The sequence below is a fragment of the Teleopsis dalmanni genome, chromosome 2, assembly GCF_002237135.1.
Source record: "Teleopsis dalmanni isolate 2A chromosome 2, ASM223713v2, whole genome shotgun sequence".
In the NCBI taxonomy this organism is placed as follows: Eukaryota; Metazoa; Arthropoda; class Insecta; order Diptera; family Diopsidae; genus Teleopsis; species Teleopsis dalmanni.
In genome coordinates, this window is record NC_051847.1 from 57,070,448 (window position 1) to 57,089,739 (window position 19,292).

The 19,292-nt window shown below is 27.4% G+C and overlaps 2 protein-coding genes across 3 annotated transcripts in view; one reads left to right on the forward strand and one right to left on the reverse strand.

Annotated features, from left to right (window-relative positions):
- LOC119682855 (neogenin-like) overlaps positions 1–19,292 on the forward strand; it is a 350,203-nt gene that overhangs the window by 106,143 nt on the left and 224,768 nt on the right. The gene's annotated exons all lie outside the window — the stretch shown is intronic.
- The window catches only part of LOC119681805 (neogenin-like), a 44,658-nt gene that overhangs the window by 809 nt on the left and 24,557 nt on the right, over positions 1–19,292 (reverse strand). The window lies entirely within an intron of this gene.

The following is a 19,292-nucleotide window of genomic DNA, read 5'->3' on the forward strand; positions in this document are numbered from 1 at the left end:
TTGACATTACTCACATATTTTGGCTTCATTTTTAGTAATTAACCCAAAAATATTAGAGATAAATGATAAAATAAAATTATGTTGGGTAAGAAAACAAAAAATATTAGTTATGTGAATTATTTGTGAGTGTAATCAATTTAAGTTTTACTTGTGCCACTGCATTCGTAACATTTGCCAAATATTTTACCAAACTATTTGGCACAAAAATTTTGTACGAAATTCTTGGATAAATGAAACTGAAATTAATTTAATTACATTCAGTTTCACTTCTAAACTTAGTTTATTGTTTCTGAAAATGTAAGCGGAAGTGGAGCATACGAGTTCTTACAAAATTTTAAGCTCTTGGCAGTCATAAATTTTTGTAATATATAAAAGAGTTTCTCTAGAAATGAATTCTTCCTTTTAGATTAATCTAATTCAATTTAATTTTACAAACAGCTTTAGAAACTTTTTTTTGTAATTTTATTAACATTAATTTTGGTACTTTTTTTTATGTAGTTAATATATACATAATTAAAAATGATGTATGGTGTTTACTCTAATGTTGCTAACTTAGTAAAGGAATTATCAAAGAATATGTAGTATATGAAATATAAACCAGTATCCTCTTATATTTATAAAAAGTTCACTAGTAATGTCTGTAATGTCTAGTAATGTCTGATTAGTTAATAGGTTTTGCCATCGTAGCATATGGCAACTTGCGGTAAAATTACTTTTGGGAATTTTTACAGAAATACAATATATGATATTATTACATGGATTAGAGACTTGGCTTGTAACGGAGGAGACTAAAAATACAATACAAACTTTCATCAACCACTGCTTGCGAAACATAATAAAGATATGGTGGCCAAGAACGATATCAAATGAAGAACTCTGGAGGCAAACTAACCAAACTAACTTCAAAAGCGAAAATATGGGTGAATAGGCCATACCCTACGTAAGCCTTATGACGATATCCCGCACGCAGCGCTATCATGGAATCCCCAAGGAACCCGGCTTAGAGGCAGTCCAACGACAACATGGCGAAAAACAATTAATCCCGAAAATGGCAAATCGTTTAACGAACTTCAACAAATTTCGCAAAATAGAGATAGTTGAAAATTATTTGTTGCATCCTTAAGCTCCTAATGGAGTATGGAATAAATAATAATACAATATACAACGGAAAAAGGAGTTAGGCTCTGCCTAAATACGGATACGGATATGAAAGTATAATATTTTTCATACTTACATATCCGTGTTATAAAAATTACTTACAAGTCTTATTATAGTAGTATTACATTTAATTTTAATATTATTAAAATTTTTAATTACTTTAAAATTGTGTATATAATAAAACGAAATTTCTTATTACGAAATAGCAATATATCAACGTAAAAATTCTCATAACTACATACGTTTCTGTTGATGATTATGTTGTTACCCTGATATGTTTCTCTTTATTTTTTGTTGAGTTTGTGATAATGCACTGACTTCCTTCACAAAGTTATTTCTAAAGCACACAATATTTTTACTTTAACATAATTTTAAGAGCTCATAAATCTCCTGAAAGCACTACACTGGGAAAAAAAATATCAACTACACCAGAAGTTGCAACACCAATGGTTAAAGTGTATGAATAAAATTTTTTTTATTATTCTTTTGTGAATCCATGGGGCTTCTGGTATTTTTTCAAGTTTTTCAACTTATTTTATTAAATTTGAAATTAAGCTCAAGCATTAAATAATAAAGACTTACAATGCGTCACACGTTGTCAACTACAGATGAGTGCATTCGCTAGTTAAATGCATTCGAACGCAGCATGCAACACCAGAAGTTGACAATGACACAAAGCCTAAGCAAAAAGTATATGTATTAAAAAAGTAAAAAATATATAAAGATAAAGAAACTTCAGAGTTTCAAGTCACAGGCATCCCAACTATTGCTATAGCATCTTGGTGGAAAAGTGTTACTGATGTTGCAGTATCAGTTATTTATGTTGCAGACAACGAAAGGCAATTTGTAAATTGGTATTAACTACTAAAAAAAATAACATAACAGTTAAGAAGTCAGCAACTGTTTCCTACGCGTAAACATAATTTAATTAGTTAACACATTTTAATTTTGTTTACCATTACAAAAAAGATATAAATTAATAAAATTTTTATCGCAATTTAAAATTTTAATTTAATTAAGAAATCGTAAGTGTCAAATGGGAAATCAATTAACAACATTTCAAACGGACAGCAAAGCAAACGGAACCGTCTAAATATTTGATTTAGAAGCACTCGAGAGCAAAATGTTAAAAAAATTACATTTAATACCATATAAATTGAATAAAATAATTAACTTGTATTTGCAGTCAATGTTGGACCAAAATGGTCATTTTAGAATGCATTTAAAAATATTTTGAGAAAAAAATATTTTTGATTCATAAATTTTCAGCAGGTGATTATTTTTCTTGTCGTAAGTGACAGAAGTGATTACGATCAAAAACAGCAAAACATTAAATATTTATGAGCAAATATATCGCAAGTGTTTATAATTGACCAGCTAATCTTACTATAGTATATAGATACAGAAACACTAGTTTACCAGTTGCAAGTTAGTTTACTCAAACAGATTTGCTACTAAAAAATTTTATACCATTTTTAACTGATTTTGCATTAAATTTTTATTTGGACATTTTTATGTTTGACATTAAGCCGTTATATTTTTTTTAAGACATTCATTTAGTTTTTAAAATAATTATTAAAAATAAAATCATTTATATAAAAAATATATCTGTTCTGTACAACTAACAAAAATTGCATATAATGACGCCAATATTTTTTTAAAGAATAACTCATACGCACGGTTGAACATATGAAGCAATATAAACGCTTTTTCTAATAAAACGATCTTTCATAGGGATTCATTTCCTCTTATGATTCAATCAAATTCAATAGTTCCTCTACAAGTCAATGGGGGAAACATATTTTATTATTAGTATTACCATATTTGTTACAATATCAGATTGTATAAACTTAGCCCATTCATATTAATTTTTTATAAAGAATTTTATCTATTTTATCGATTTCTCGCTATGTAAATCAAATCACTTATTAATTTCTTCATTCCACGTTCAATTGTTCTACATCAGGTACTGCGTAGACGACCTTGTGGTCCTCTACCGTGTGGGTTTCAGAATACGGTGTGTGCTGTTTCGTTTGTGTCTTTGCGTTATGTGTAACCTAACCATCTATATTTTCGCAACGATATTTCCTGATCTAAAGATTTCTGTGTAGTAGGAAGCCACAGCCTTTCGTTTATTTTTAGCCAACATATCCGCAAAATAGACCGAAAACATTTATTGACAAAACATTGCAATTTTGAGTTGGAGCCCTTGCTAAGTGTCATGTTTTAATTCTGTAGAGTAGTACAAATAAAGAAACTCCGTAGAAGTTAAAAATAAGAACTTTTGTGTTTTGCGTAAAATTTTATATCTCCGAATTTGCGTAAGACTGCTGCAAGTGGCCCTAGCTTTATGAATATGATTGTCTATGTCGTTTTTTTATGATAAATCCTGTCTTAGAACTCAGAGAGTTTCTCTTTGGAGTTAGAATACAAAAAAAAACAGAAAAGAAAAATCAAGTGGGGGAAGAAGACATGTATATAAAGAGCAAAAAAATAAGAAATAAAAAGAAGAAAGAAAGGCAGAAAGATAGATAGAAAGGCAGACAAAGACAAAACCAAAATTAAATCAAGATATAAAAGCTTTAGAGAAATGAACGAATTTGATTGATTGATAATGCTACATTAAGATAATAACTATTTACTTCAATAAGCTGCAGAAATACAAACCCTGTTAGGCGCGGATGCTACACTAATTAATATGGTAAAATAATAGCACAAAATGATTAAAAGGATGTTGCAATATAGATGAATTTAATTTGCAATATCCGGGAATGCCAAAATTGAACTATAAAATAAATTTAATATTTAAAATTCGCTTATAAAAAAAACCGATTACATCAGTGCAAGTCCATGGATAATTAAGGATGGAGAAGTTTCAAAAAGTCAGAACAAACAAAGTCATATGCAGAATAAAGAAAGAGAGAGAGAGAGTATGTAAATATAGAGGTAGGAATAGAATTGGAGAACGTTAGAGAAGTAGAAATAACAGAATAATAAAAACAAATTAAAAATGGAAAAATTCAAGTTAATAGATAAGAAAAGATTAATTAATGTATTAGTTGAATAAAAATTTATAAACATTTATATTTCTCGTATTGTAAAAATATTTATTTTAAAGTTTAATTAGTTTTGCCGAAAAAGGAATGCTTTTTTATAATGACAAAGAAGTTATTTTTGTAAAATTTAGAGGGTTTCGAATAGCAAAGAAAAGACAAACACAAAAATTTAGTTAATTTATTGAAATTTGGCTGACCATACAATGCTGTTTCGAATATTGCCACATACTCATCATCAATGCTCTTAGAAAATATTCGAATTTCTTGAATAGTTTATAGTCCGTATATAATTTGTTTGGACTACAAGTGCCAGGCTTATGATGACTAGTTGGTAATACTCAAAACAGCGTTGTATGGTCAGCCAAATTTCAATAAATTAACTAAATTTTGGTGTTTGTCCTTTCTTTCTTTACTATTTGAAACCCATTAAAAAATATTTATAATGAAATTTGTGTTTAAGAGGGAAAGAAAATCTTGAAATATTTAATTTGGAAAAATATAACTAAGTTTATTACTAAAAATTTTGTTTTAGTATTATAAGTAGTTAAATAGTACATATTGTCAATTATATTTTAAAATAAATTTGCCCAGAAATCATTACATAATAACGTAAAACGCCTATTTATGAAATGCTTATAGTATAAGCATTACTTAAAAAAAATTATTTGTTACTTATAAGAGTTCGTTAGAGCCAATAAGTGTCAATAAGTGCAATTATTTTTATTACTAAACGTACCTTAAATCGTTATAAAAGATAATAATAATAGTAAATGAATATAGAAAAACGTGCCGAAAAATATATTTTAAAACTAAAATAAGGGTGTTGTTGCAGCTTAGCCACTCCTAAGTATTTACTTTGGTAATTGGCAATTAATGATATTTTTTTAAGATCAAATATAGCACTCAATATAAGAATTATTTTAAACGTCGAAGGTTATCAGTTGATGCCAATAAAAATATTTTTAATTATATTTCCTTTGAGTAGGAAGCAGAACATTATGGAAAAAAAAAATTAATTGAAAACACATATTAAATAGACTCACTTTAAATAAAATAAAACTTAAATTTTAAAAATGCTATAAAATTATAAAATAAATATTTGAAGTACATTTTTACACAATACCCACATTTTAATAATTAAAATATTTTTATTTTAAAAATAGTAGTGAGTGCATTTCTTAGCAATTTCTTCAATTACACTGCATTTTTATAAGATACTCGTACGTAATTGCTTTGTTATCAACTTCTTTCGTACTTCAATTGGATGCAGCAAATGCAACTAACAAATAAACTCAAAAGTGCAGCAGCACAATTGACACAATGATAAGGAAGGCAACTCCAACGCAGTACATTATCAACACTAGAATGGAGCACATACGGAAAGCTTAAAACTTTTGGAAAAATATACATACAAATATATACAAATATGCAAACATATAAACATGTAGTATGTTACATATTAAACTATAAGAAAATTGTGTGAATTTTGTGGTAATGGAAGCCAGAGACTAGAAATGTTACAAGAAACGCTGAAGTAGAAAATGGCTTAGTAAATAATCATATGTGGAATAAGACGACGACGAGTGGAAATTGTGGTACTCCACATCGTTCTTACGGTTGAAATGTTGAAGTGACTTCGCTTTCAAGTAGAAAAGTCCTAGCTAATAAAGTTTATTACTGACCTGAGATGATAACAGTAAGAGTTTGTAACAAATAAAATTGGTATAAAAAGTTTTTAAATTTTTAAAAAAGCAAATTACGTATTTTTAGAGTATTTTGAAGTGCAAATATATTGACTGATACACATGTTACAGTTATTTTTATCAATAAGATATGAACACACAAGTACCAGGTAATACAGTTTATGTTATTCGGTCACAATAAAGCTTAGTTTTTATGCTTCGGTGGTCAATTGTAATAGTTGAAGAAATTGTCCAAAAGTTAATTGAAATGGGATAGCAAAATTATGATCCAGTCTTTTACAATACTTACTTAGTTAGCAAGAATCTGTCCCGTGTGATTTTGACTATTCTCGAGGCGAAAATGATCAGTTTGAAGATGGTTTTTTAAATCGATTGCGACCATGAAAGAAAATTTGATAAAGGAGTTGTAAATCACACTTTAATCAGTGTATGGAAAATGGAGGATGCATGGAGGATAGGGAAAAGATGTTGAATTAAACTTGATGGAGTTTACTTTAAAGCGATAACATAAACTTTGATTGACTGATGGTTTTACTTTTATTTTTTTACTTTTATTTAAGAACTTCGCAGATACAATAGTTGAAACACATTAAAACTACTTAAAATTATAATGAATTAATTTCTTTTATTCAAATTAGTACAAAATTTCTTTTTTCTCGTCATCTTTTATTTGCCTAAGCAAATGTCCTTAAAATTATTCTAAGAAATGGTTGCACCGTAAAGTACAAAAGAAATGAAAATCAATAAAACCTTAGGAACAAAATAAAACATTTTCACATTAATCATTTAAAAAATAAAAATTATACCTTGCATTTTAAACATTCTCTTGTACTAGGGTATGGAGTGTTGAAATAGAAGAAGTTCTAGAAGAAAGTAATTGAAGCCATAAAAGGCGTACATTTACATAGCGTAATTAGCTATGTAAATTGTTTATAATACCTTCCAGTAATTGGCTATATATGTGTGCTGCACTTAATAAAAATTTAATAGCCATGAAGTACGATACTAATTACTTGCAAATAAATATCAATAAAGTTAAGGTAATTTTATTATTAGAAACTCTGTTATATTTTGTTATTGCATATTTTAAAATTTTTCGAAATTTAACATAATTTATTATTTTCGAATTCTTTGAGCTACTTAAATGAAGTCCCTAGACTCTTTGATGCGAGTGATTTAATCATTGGATAAATTTAAATATCTGCTATTTACAATAGAATGCATACCAATAAGATACAATAAAGTTACTGCTTGTTTTTAGACTACATAATGCTGGATTCGAATGAGTATCTATTGATAGAGTTATTAAACTCACATGCCCTGAGAAGGAAGTTAAAAAAACTGAAATATCGGCAAGATTAAGATTAAAGTTAATTTTTTTTGTTGAAAGCTACGCTTCTTATGACGACAAAGAAGCCATTTTTAAAACTTAGAAGGATTCAAATAGCAAGGAAAAGACAAGAACAAAAATTTAGTTAATTTACTAAAATATTTATTGAATCATAATTATTGGTCAGCCAAATTTCAATAAATATATTTTGTTTACTAAAGCTTATTAAATTTTTAAGTTGTTGAAAATATTTAATGAGTTTTAAAGCAAAGAAGTGGTAACACTACATTTTCTTTATGGTTGCGTAGCATTTAGTAAAGCTGCGAGTTCCGCTATTAAAGATACGTATACATATCAAAATCAAAGCAAACGTATTCAACGTATATTGTTTTTAAATTCTTTTAAAATATTCATAGTATTTAAGAAACTGTATAATTCATAAAAATTTAAGAATCGTAAGAGTCAAATAGTATTAAATAGATATGAACGATAAAAAATGCAGTCTTATAACTTGTTGACTTTAAAACCTTAAAATTTAAAAAGTCTTGTATATATTCTAAACGTACCGACTTACTTATTTTAATAATATTTCCATATATAATTGAGATGTCACAAATGCCATTATATATTGCATGCATAAGCTTACCTGCAAAGAAGGAATAAAAACACATTATATTAGTTCACAAATTATTATACTTAATATGGTAGGGAACATAATAAAATTTGAATATTATTTTGAGCATATGATAGTCGTTTTCATATGTAATACGGCTACTTTGTTACGTATAAAGTTTAACATAACAAAACACATTTCCGATGGAGAAAAAACACACAAAAATGTCCAGCCCAAAATGCACAAAATAATTTATTGAAATAAAAACAAACGCCGGTTAATCAACAAAAAAGAAAAAATATATTAAATTGAATACAAAAGTATAAATGTCAACAAAATCCTATTGATAAGATATGAGTTAAGGTTTGAAATGGGTTAACAAAAGACTTTCCATTTCACTGTTTGTTAATATTGAATTAACACACATTTTTTTTGTAGTCGACAGATAGTTTATCGTTATAACTTACAGATACAAAAAGAAATCAACGCCACTATCCTATCGATATATTAGCAGCAAAGGGGGAAAATAAATGAATAATGACTAGTTTGATACTTTGCTGGTGATATGTGACAGTGATGACTTACTATATTTTATCTTGAGGTGTGACTTATTAATTTTTGAGATAAGACGACACACTGGATAGTGATGATTGGACAGTGCCATTAACGACTAAAATAATGATACGTTAGGGTTAATTTCCATTTATACAGAAATAGTAATACATAAAAATAATATGCCACACAATTCAATATGAATTTAAGCTGCTTAGTTTCACAAGCTATAAATATGAAGTGTCAAAAAAATTTTTGATGTAAGCTTAAAAGCTGCTGAGACTAGGAATGCAGATGGGATCAATAAACAATTTGAAACTTAAAAACTAAAATTACTTAAACAGAAACCCAAAAGTGTATATTATACTATATCCCTAAGAAAAAATATATGTGTATACATAAAACATACATAAAATTGATTGGAATCCAATCAGTTTAATTGGCTTCATCAAAGAAAATTGCAAAAAGCAATTTACATCATCAAACGCGCCCATACAAATTGGCATTAAGCAAAAAGCCAAAATCGAGACCAAAACTAAATTTGGTTTTTAGTGTGCAGTCATGCAACTGCAATGGCATGCATTAGAAAATATTATTAATAATCTAACTACAAATGTAATTAAAATCTACAAAATTCAAATTTTGCATGTTCCTAAATAATAGTAAGGCTCCATACGAAAACCACCAGTGAAGCCACTCAATACCAGACATGCACACAAAATTTAGAAATTGGTAAATCCATTAGATTGGGAAGGTTTTTTTAATTCCTTTGCTTTTTGTATTGCACAAATGTATTTCGAATTTCTATATACAAATTTCTATATCTTATTGTTGTAATACTAAAATTCAATTAAATACAAAATGCGATATATAATTGAAATTACATTTGAAATTTTATTTAAATTTATTACTCTTCTAATGCACTAAACAGTTATTCTATTAGATTAAACAAATTGGAATGAAACTATTATTTTACAATATTTTGTTATTTTTTTTAGCTATACATTTTGCTATCCTAAATGGTTTCAATAATATGATTAAATATTTAGAAAATAGTTTTTTAGATTACGTTACATTGCCTTTAAAGTGTACTCTTAATCCCCTTTAAAGTAATTAAAGTTATAAAAAATTTAATTTTCGATCCTTGGTTTGAATGATAGTGTGGTGGCGTCTATAAACTACATTATAATAATTCAATCTCATTAGAGAGTATAAGTAAATAATGTGCCATCCGCTTAAAGGCAACCCGCTTAACACCGATAAACGATGAAACAAATATAGGAAGTAAAGTATGAAGAATGAAGACGCAGTTTAATAGTAATTTAAAATAGTAAATTAAATCTAATAATTAATGAAGTGAAATTTATTTTCGTTGATTCGGATATTTCCACAAATGTATCAACTTCTTTGAAAATATCTATTGATATAATTATCCGTATATAATTTTGGACAGCAAATGTCAAAAATCAAGACCTAACAAATTTGAACCGCTGTTTCACGTATTAATAAACAAAGTCAATGCACATTTTTTTTTAAATTAGTGTCGTGAAAACCCCCAACAGCCAGTACTGCACCCAAAAGAGTCCTATTCTACCAAATTCACTTTTAATTACACAAAGCCATTTAAACCTTTGTGAACAAATCCAGAACTAAATCTGGAGAAGAGCTCTTAACCTTTACTGATGACAGATATTTGTCATGAAACAAATTTCTTCTGTGCGCTTTTAAACCTGGACAACTACAAAGAATATGTAAAGTTGTCTCCTCATCAACAATTGCATTCCGGATTAGTAGATGACTGAAGTTTATGTAGGTGGTATTTTAAGCCATAATGAACCGTAAGGAAACACGTTAATAACTTTAAATTACCTCTTGAGAATTTAAGAATGCTCTCATATGAGTATGATTTGATCAGTGGTTTGTTTTGTCTAACTCCAGGGAAATCTTCCCAGTACACCAGACAAAAACGATTCTCCTCTTCTCCTTGATTATTTATTCTGGCTTAATTCAACTCATAAAAGAGAATGTACACTTAATTTGCGTTACTCAAATTTTGAGATTTGTATTTGTTTTTGATTATTTCTAAAGGATAATTAACTTACTGTACTATTTTTACAACTAACGCATAAAACAGAACTTTATATATATTATATAAATATCAAATTATGAAGTACGAAAATATATATAAAGTGTGCATAACTTAAATTTACATTATTAAAAGTATTACAATTATTTTAAACTGTCTCAGATATGGATTGAAAGTATAGCTCGTTACTTATATACTCCTTACTTATTAAAAATTATTATTATTAAAATTATTTTCTAGTTGTTTTCATATGAAGACAAAAGAAAATCAACAAATTGTAACAACGCAAAATACGGTAAGTGGTGTATACTCACACTTAAGTCTAGCTTTAGTTATTATTTACATTAGAACTCTGTGCCACTAAAAAAGAAAATTCAATATATAATATATAAGTCCTATAAAAGGTGCTTATTGTCCCATACTTTTACAAGTTTTAAATAATTGAAAGAAAGGATCAAGTATCGAAAGAAAAGTATCGAGTATTTTCTTGTATTGAAACATCTTCAGCCCCATGAGCTTTTAAAGTATACACCATCTAAATCACGTGATTTAACACAAATTACTAGGAGTATTACGAAGCATAGACTGACTTTGAAGTACTTTGTTTTCTGAATATTAAGTTTTTCTCACCAGAATCTATGTATTTCCTACTATCCACTAATTCGATAATTAATATGATCTACAAAATATTGATCCAAACTGTTTTTCATAAATGTAAGTAAATTTTATTTTATTAGCATAAAGGAAAAGTAGTTCTTACTTATTTTGACGAGTAGGTTAAGATATCAATATTTTGAGTAGCTTAAAATTCTTAAATAAGCATAAATAAATATTTAAAATAAATATAATTTTATTTCTGATTGTTTCAGAAGCTTATTTTGGAATTCTAAGTAACAGCTTAAAAGTTTAAAAAGTTTCATTTTCAAAATTTTCAACACCTGTTGAAAAAAATATCAACTGCAGAATGAAATTCATAAGTGGCAACATGTTACAAAGTAACATTGCAAGTGGCAGCAATTGTAGCAACACAGCAACAAAATATCTAATTGCGGGACGGGCAAAAAGTTAAGCAAACTAATTAAGTTAACTTGCCACGTACGTCGCCAACGTGATATCTCACCTGCTTCTGAACTTATGTGTATCTCATGTATGTCGTGTCCCCAACATCCGCACATATACAGATTGTTGGCTCGAAAAGATATGTAAACATATTTCAGCGCAGATACCAAACTCGCTACTGAGTTCAACTCTCAAGTGTATACATGAATGCATAAAGCAAAACATTGAATTTGAAATTCAAAATTCAAATTAAATTTAAAATGAAAATAACTTCTTAACTTTTTCAGATATTTTTTTTAGTTGGAAACTGTCATGTTAGCGTAGTAAACTGTAATTCAACTGAACGCGAAGCTTATCTTTGGTAAAGCGTTTCTGCTATCTGTAGCCGTATATTAAATTTGATTTATAACAAATTATACGCAGATATTTTTGCTGATAGTTATGATTGTAGATGTGAGATCCTTTAATTCAACTTAAACTGAAACTAAAATACATTCATATCGTATGAAGAAAATTTTTAAATAAATTATTTTTATGTATTTTATAAAAAGTTTTTTCTATTCTTAGCGTTGTAAGTGAAAAATTATTTTTTTTAAGAAAAATTCATAAGAAATTATTTCAAATAAATTATGAATTGTATAATTATACGTTTGAAAACCAAAAAAGTGTTCCATTAAGGTTATTCATTTCGTGATAATGATTTGGCAGCAGTGCATCAGTGACACATGTCAAACATAAACACATAAATTTAGTTGAAAGTTTGCCATTTTACAATTCGAATCGTTTAACAATCGCCGAATATGGTGAAATTATAGTAGTTATATTTTGTCCATGCGAGGATATTATGGTTCAGTAAATCGTCAACTTGCGCGATTATTATTTAGATTAAAGATAAAATTATAAAGAAATTTGAAGTTGATATCACTGAAACGGACTCTATAACGAATATACCTATATGTTATTGCTAAAAGTGTCAAAGAAAACCCAATTTATATTTTACACGGTGCGTATAATTTCTTCTCTTTTAGTCAACTAACACAAGAACGAAAGATGACCATGAAATGTAAATACCGATTGTCGCACCTGAAACAATAGTGGACATTCAGAAGCCACTGTCTAAAGACCCGTTATTAGAGCTCCACTTTACAGTAGATATAAATGGTGTTATGACAATACCACAACCCTGAGGACCTTGTCAAACTTAATGGCAAGGTACAAACAACATATTAATATAATTTAATTTTAATCTCATCCATTCTATATAACATTATTTTAGAAAATTAATATTGTCTGTATATTAAAAAAACACTAGTATATAATGAAGAAAATAACTGACAGAAAATTAATTTGCATCGATTTTATATATAATATATATTCAATATACCCTTTTTAAACTACCTCATTAATTTATAAAAAAAAAAATTAAACTGATTTCTCAAAAATCCCAAAGACTGAATATTTGTTCAATATTAATATGCTTATTTTCACGTCTATCACAATATATGTATTTAATTAATTAAAATGATACTCTGCATACCTAACAGAATTTTTAAATTAAGTTGAAACAAATCAACTGAAATAAATTCTTATTGTCTAAATTAATAAATTATATCGTGGGGTATAATCACTACTTCTGTTGCAATTGTTTTCATCAAAATGAAATGTGCACATAATCATACCTTCGAAGGATATAATTTCATAATGATCCATAGCAATCAATAAATGCTATTTTCAACCCTTGAGAATCACTGCGCTGAAAACGGAAAAGAAAGGAAAAATAGATGTATCTACAATTTTCTATAATTCTTATAGTTTGTTTGGGTCAATCTACCCTAAATTGTACCCACACAGAGAATAAAAAAAATAAAAACAATTTTAGCAAAGGGAAAAAATGTTGAGAATTTTTGAATAGATTTGATCGAATTAGGCCTCCTCGCTTGGGTTAGGTCAGCTAAATGTGTCAACTGAATGCAATTATGTTTAAAAATTGCTTTTGCGGTGTTTGCAATGGGAATTTTTAACGATGATTGGGGTGGGTTTGTCAGTGCATTTAAGAGGGTGCTGAAAGTCTTTGCAAAAAGAAAATAAAGCAGTGAACGCAAAAAAGTAGGACATAAAATAGTTATGCTAAATAAATTATGTAAATAATTGACAGATTCATCTGTGTTTCAGTTATTGCCATTGTACATAAAGTGCAGCTTTTCAAATAAAAAAAAATTCTTGTTTGATTTAATTAAATCAAAGATACACAGATATTTTCAGTGCAAAAGCATTTTATATCATAACGTACAGCAATTAGTTAAAAGCAAAGTAGAAGTAATTATTTGCAAACGATGGCATCACTCAATTAGATAGGAGAACTCAAATGTATTCTTACAGAAGTAAAGGAAAATGGAAAATTCTGATTTATTACGCTTCCCTAATATTCATATTATAGAAATAGAATGAATGAAGTATTTTGCTTAATAATTACGTTGAACTAATAGTATTATTAACATTCAAATATCCTCGTCTCTCATTTGCTCGTACCCTGCGACTGTTAGACAACAAATTTAGTACCTTTACACAACTTTCAATGAACAGGATGGGGTCTGAGATCTTAAACTTAGCGATGTTATTAAGTTTATTAATAGCTTTAAATTGTTCAGTTTAGTTTATATGTCTTTCATCAGAGATAGCAGAATAGATTTGAAAGGCTGCGATGTACAATTGTTATTTCTAACAATAATAAATAATAATAATAATATCCTGCAAAAAAATTTTTTTTATATGTAGATTAATACATGCAGCGAGCACTAAAATGTACTCGTTGCAGTTTAAATGCATTTATTGCACTAATTTTTACTACTAAATAATACAAATTATTTAATAATACAAAATTATATAAAAATTATAATATATAAATACTGTCAATCCTATATGTCGACATGATTTGAATAGAATGTTATATGTAGAAACAATTAAGTGCTTCATTTTAAAAATTCTTTAAAATATATTTTTCTAATTTCTTCTAATTTGACAGACATGAATTCCAAGCCTGGCAGTCCAAACAAATTATGTACGGACTATAAAGTAATTATAAAGAAATTCAAATATTTCCTAAGACCATTGATGATGACATTGATGACTTGTCAATACTCGAAACAGTGTTTTATGGTGAAACAAATTTCAATAAATTAACTAAATTTTTGTTATTGTCTTTTCTTTGCTAATCAAATCCATCTAACTTTTAAATAGTTTCTTTTCGTCATAAAGACGTGTCACGTGTCAAACTGGACGCTCTTAAAATTTCGGTAGGATATCCTTTGATTGTTTTATACTATATTGCAATTATTAAAAAAAAATTAGATTATAAATTTAGCGGAAGTAAAACATACAAATTAAGTATAAAATAAAGTAATTAAATGTTGCTTTAATGATTTCAAATCAGGCATAAAAATATGTAGATAAAGGTTTATACAATTCGTGCTTAAGCATATATATATCAAAACATATACATTAGAAATCTATTCATTGGAATAACTGTAGTAACATAAAATCTGAATATGAAAAAAAAAAATTAAGAAAAATCCAATTAACACGAAATACGTGCGACACGTGCTTCAAACAGAAGCAAACAAGAAGCGGCACTGACAGGCAGCAGGCACATTCTCAGAACGCAAAGATTTGTAACTAATACCGCAGAAAAAACACGGAATTTGTGCTGAACTTCTCTGATGCGTTGCCATCGACACTACGAAATTCACAACAAAATTCACGCCTCACAGCCTTCAGCAGCAAGCCAGCGGTCCCAACAAATGAAGCAGTTGATTATTATTTAAGTTTGCAAATGCATGCATTCAGAAACTCATAAAAATAAACAATAAATAGAACTGCAAAGAAGTAAAAGATACAAATAAACAGAATGCTAAATTGTACATCTGAAGGTGCAACTGAATGAATGTTGGCAACAGCAACAGCAGCGGCAGCAGCAACATGCTGCTGTCTTTTGTTGCGGTAGGTAGGCATGAGTTTGACAGTTGGCGACAGCAATTGCAACATAAATAAACATAAATTGCTTGCAATATTATTTCCTCAATGTCTGCAAGTGAAATTTATGTTAAAGGCGGTTTTGCATAGACTATGAATATTATTCATAAATAAAAAATTAAAACTCTAAATTTTCAAAATTTATTAATTTCAAAAACCAATTTTTTAGGTTTATTAGATATGCGTATAATTCATTTTTGATAATTGAAAATAAAATTAGCACCATAAGATGGATGTGATATAATACATAAGGATTAATGAAGTAATCAATCAATCAATCAATCAATCAATTAGCAATTACAAATGTTATGAAAGAATATATTTAATGAAATGTGTTATATATTCAAAGAAGTGTTTGTTACTACCACTTGTGTACCCTAAAATTAATAACTGTGCATTGTCAAAAATAATTAGAAAAATTATCAAATGCTCTAATGTAAGTTTAATAATAAACCAGTCAGAGCAAGGAGATAAAATATCTTCACCTAAAACAAGATACAAAATCTTTAACCTAGCATTCTTTACTTCAACGTAGCAATACGTCATTATTATCATTCCATCAATTACTTACGGAAAAGTGAGGTTTCGTCAGGTTTTATTAACAAATTTCAAATTTATTTACTTAGTTAGTTTATTAGTTGGCTGGTTGTATCTTTGAAAAAGTATTTAATGATTCTACTAAACCAGAAAGCACAATAAACTTTGTCTAATCTATAGAACAGTGACTTCCAACCAGTGGTCCGCGAGATGACTAATAATTGTCCGTGAATTAAAATTAACAGGTATGGTATGGATATGGATACATAGCTGGTAGTTTGTTTACTGAGACTTAACCTATTCAAAAATAAACACAAAAAAAATTTCAAGTTATTATATATACTTATATACCTATATATACCTATATATACTCATACAATTCTTTAACATAATACCAGAGATGCATAAAGCATATTAAAATAATCATACAGTTCATTGTTCTTAAATTTTGTGGTCCTTACTAAGAACAGAAATAATATAGTGGTCCTTGATCAATAAATGGTTTGGAACCACTGCTATAGAATAAAAATAGTGTTAGAAACTTCTCAAAAACAGATTTGAGATATATATGTTACATATGTGTGTATAAAGATAAGGTATTTGGTTTGTACTTAATTCGTCGTTGTGATATTGGTCAATTCATATAAAAAAGGCACAAACTCTTAAATACAACTATCAATTGATAAATGGTTTCAACTAAAAACATTGTTGTCCATTTAAAAATTAAACCTCTAAAAATAAAGCTCTTTATAAACAAAATTATTTATTACTGCAATTTAAATTTCTTCAGTTATATATTCAAAAAATTATTTACGAATACCATAATTAAATACAATAACTAATTCCAAGACCACTGATGATGGGTAATTGGCAGTACTCAAAACAAGTGTATGGTCAGTCAAAAATTCTAGTTTACTACTGTTCGAAAAACCTTTTTATGTTATATATTTTAGTTATATATGATATTTTAGATAATATTAATAGGTTTAATAAATGTGAATTATATTAAAAGTTAAGGTTTGTTGACTTTTAATTTAGCATAATTTTTTATATACCAGTAGATAAATATCAGTCTAAGCTGTTAAAATTTAATCCTTAAAGGTGTAGAGTTCCTTTTCGATAAATAATTTTTTGTGTTTAAATTGGGTAATCATTATCCTGCAAAATGAATATTTTTTAGAGTACAAAAACAATTCATTTTTTACAGATACCTTTTGCTATCAATTTTTAACATCTCACTTTTAATTTATTTGTTAAAAAATACACACACATTCAACACTTCCGAGGTATGACAGCAGCTGCATTATGGATAAAAATTTTATATTGAACTACGTGTTTATACCTCAACAAAACAGCATCCGATATATAATTCTTATATAAAATTTTATAAGATTTTTGCCATTTTCTAGCAGCAACAAACGATATCCTCAAAATAAAAACAGTGGAAAGGTACCCGTATTCGTTGGTAATGGTTAACTTTGGAACATTTGTTATCGTTAATAATTTTAGCTGTTGTTGTTATTATTGTTGTCAGCTGTCAATTTTACGTTTATAATTTTCTTTACAACAGATTCTTATCTGCAACACATCATAGACGTGCAACATTGTGTTGCAACAAACAATAATAAAAGATGCTTAAGATATTTCATGAGGTGAAAAATTTATTAAACCACCTTCTGACAATCTGACAGAAAATGAAATTTATTATTTTTGGTGCACATTATGCAAGGTTAATTGATTCATATGTCTATAATTAACAAAAACTAATTAAACTTTAAATAATATATATTAATTACTATTAATTAATCAATTATGTCATAAACATAAACAATATTGATTTGATTATAATATTATACTATTGTTTATTATATTGTCACTAATTAATTCAGGCAAATTAATACAAAAGTATTAAAATTAAATTAAATTGTTAATTATGTGCCAATATGTGATAATAATAATGCTAACTAAATAATTTAGATGATTAATAGAAGTTTTATTATTTATATAATTTTTTATTTTAAATTAAATAATGTTAATAAATTGCACCATTTTCACATAGCTGTCTTAGTTAATGTTTAAATAATTTGTTACAAGTTTAAATAATTATACAAAACAAGTATTCAATAATTTGCTTGTTGTTCCTAATTAATTATAAACAGTTTCTGTTTATTTTCGGTAAATAAATTTATTAAAATTGAATTTGTGGTTGATTCAAACTGAATAATATATACAGGTAAAACAATATTTAGTAGGAATTATAATATTAAAAAAACATTAATTTAAATGCATTAAACAAATATATTAAATAAACACACAAATATATATATTTCTATTTTTTATATAAATATATAATCTTGTTTAGCTTAAATATTCAAATTTGGTTATGCGATAATTTTTTATATAAATCGCATATAAATGCACATATTTAAATACTTCTATCATGGGTTCTTTTTAGAATAAATCAATGCTAACAATTAGTTTATGGTTTCATGGGGTTCAAAATGCGCTTACAAATAGGTGAGTTGTTGGTTTTAGTGGCGCTAGAATTCCTTCTGTACAGGCAGGGTATAAGAGCCGTTTTGTTGCCATTTACCTGATCATAAAAATTTTAGTTTTTTAACCAACTTGCGCGGTTTATAAAGGATATTATTTTTCGAAGGTCTACTTTTGGAACGTCTACTAAGCTTATCAGTAGTTTTTTTTTTTACTTAAAAAACAAAAAAAAACAATTTTTGCATATTTCTTTCTCACTCTGCACCTAGCTCTACAGCTTACAAGACTGCTTCTTAGTTCAATTATATTCTACAGAAGTTTCAAAATCGGTAGGATGGTTTTCAAACACCTCAGCAATGTACGTGTATAAAAATGATATACACAGATAAATTCATTTCGGAAGGAAAAATAAAATAATAAAATAATTAAAATAGAAACCAACAGATTTAAAAAAAAAATTATAAAACAGCTAGCAGAGTTACTACGAACGATTTGAATTGATTAAATTTAAGGATAAAATTTTTCCACAGATAACTCTACTTATAGTGAAAGTAAAAACTTCCTTAATAGTAATAGTGTCTTAATAACTTTTACATAAACAAAAATACTTTTTTACTTTTTTATTATGATAGCTAATGAAAATAACATCTAATATAAGCCAGTTTTCAGGCATAAA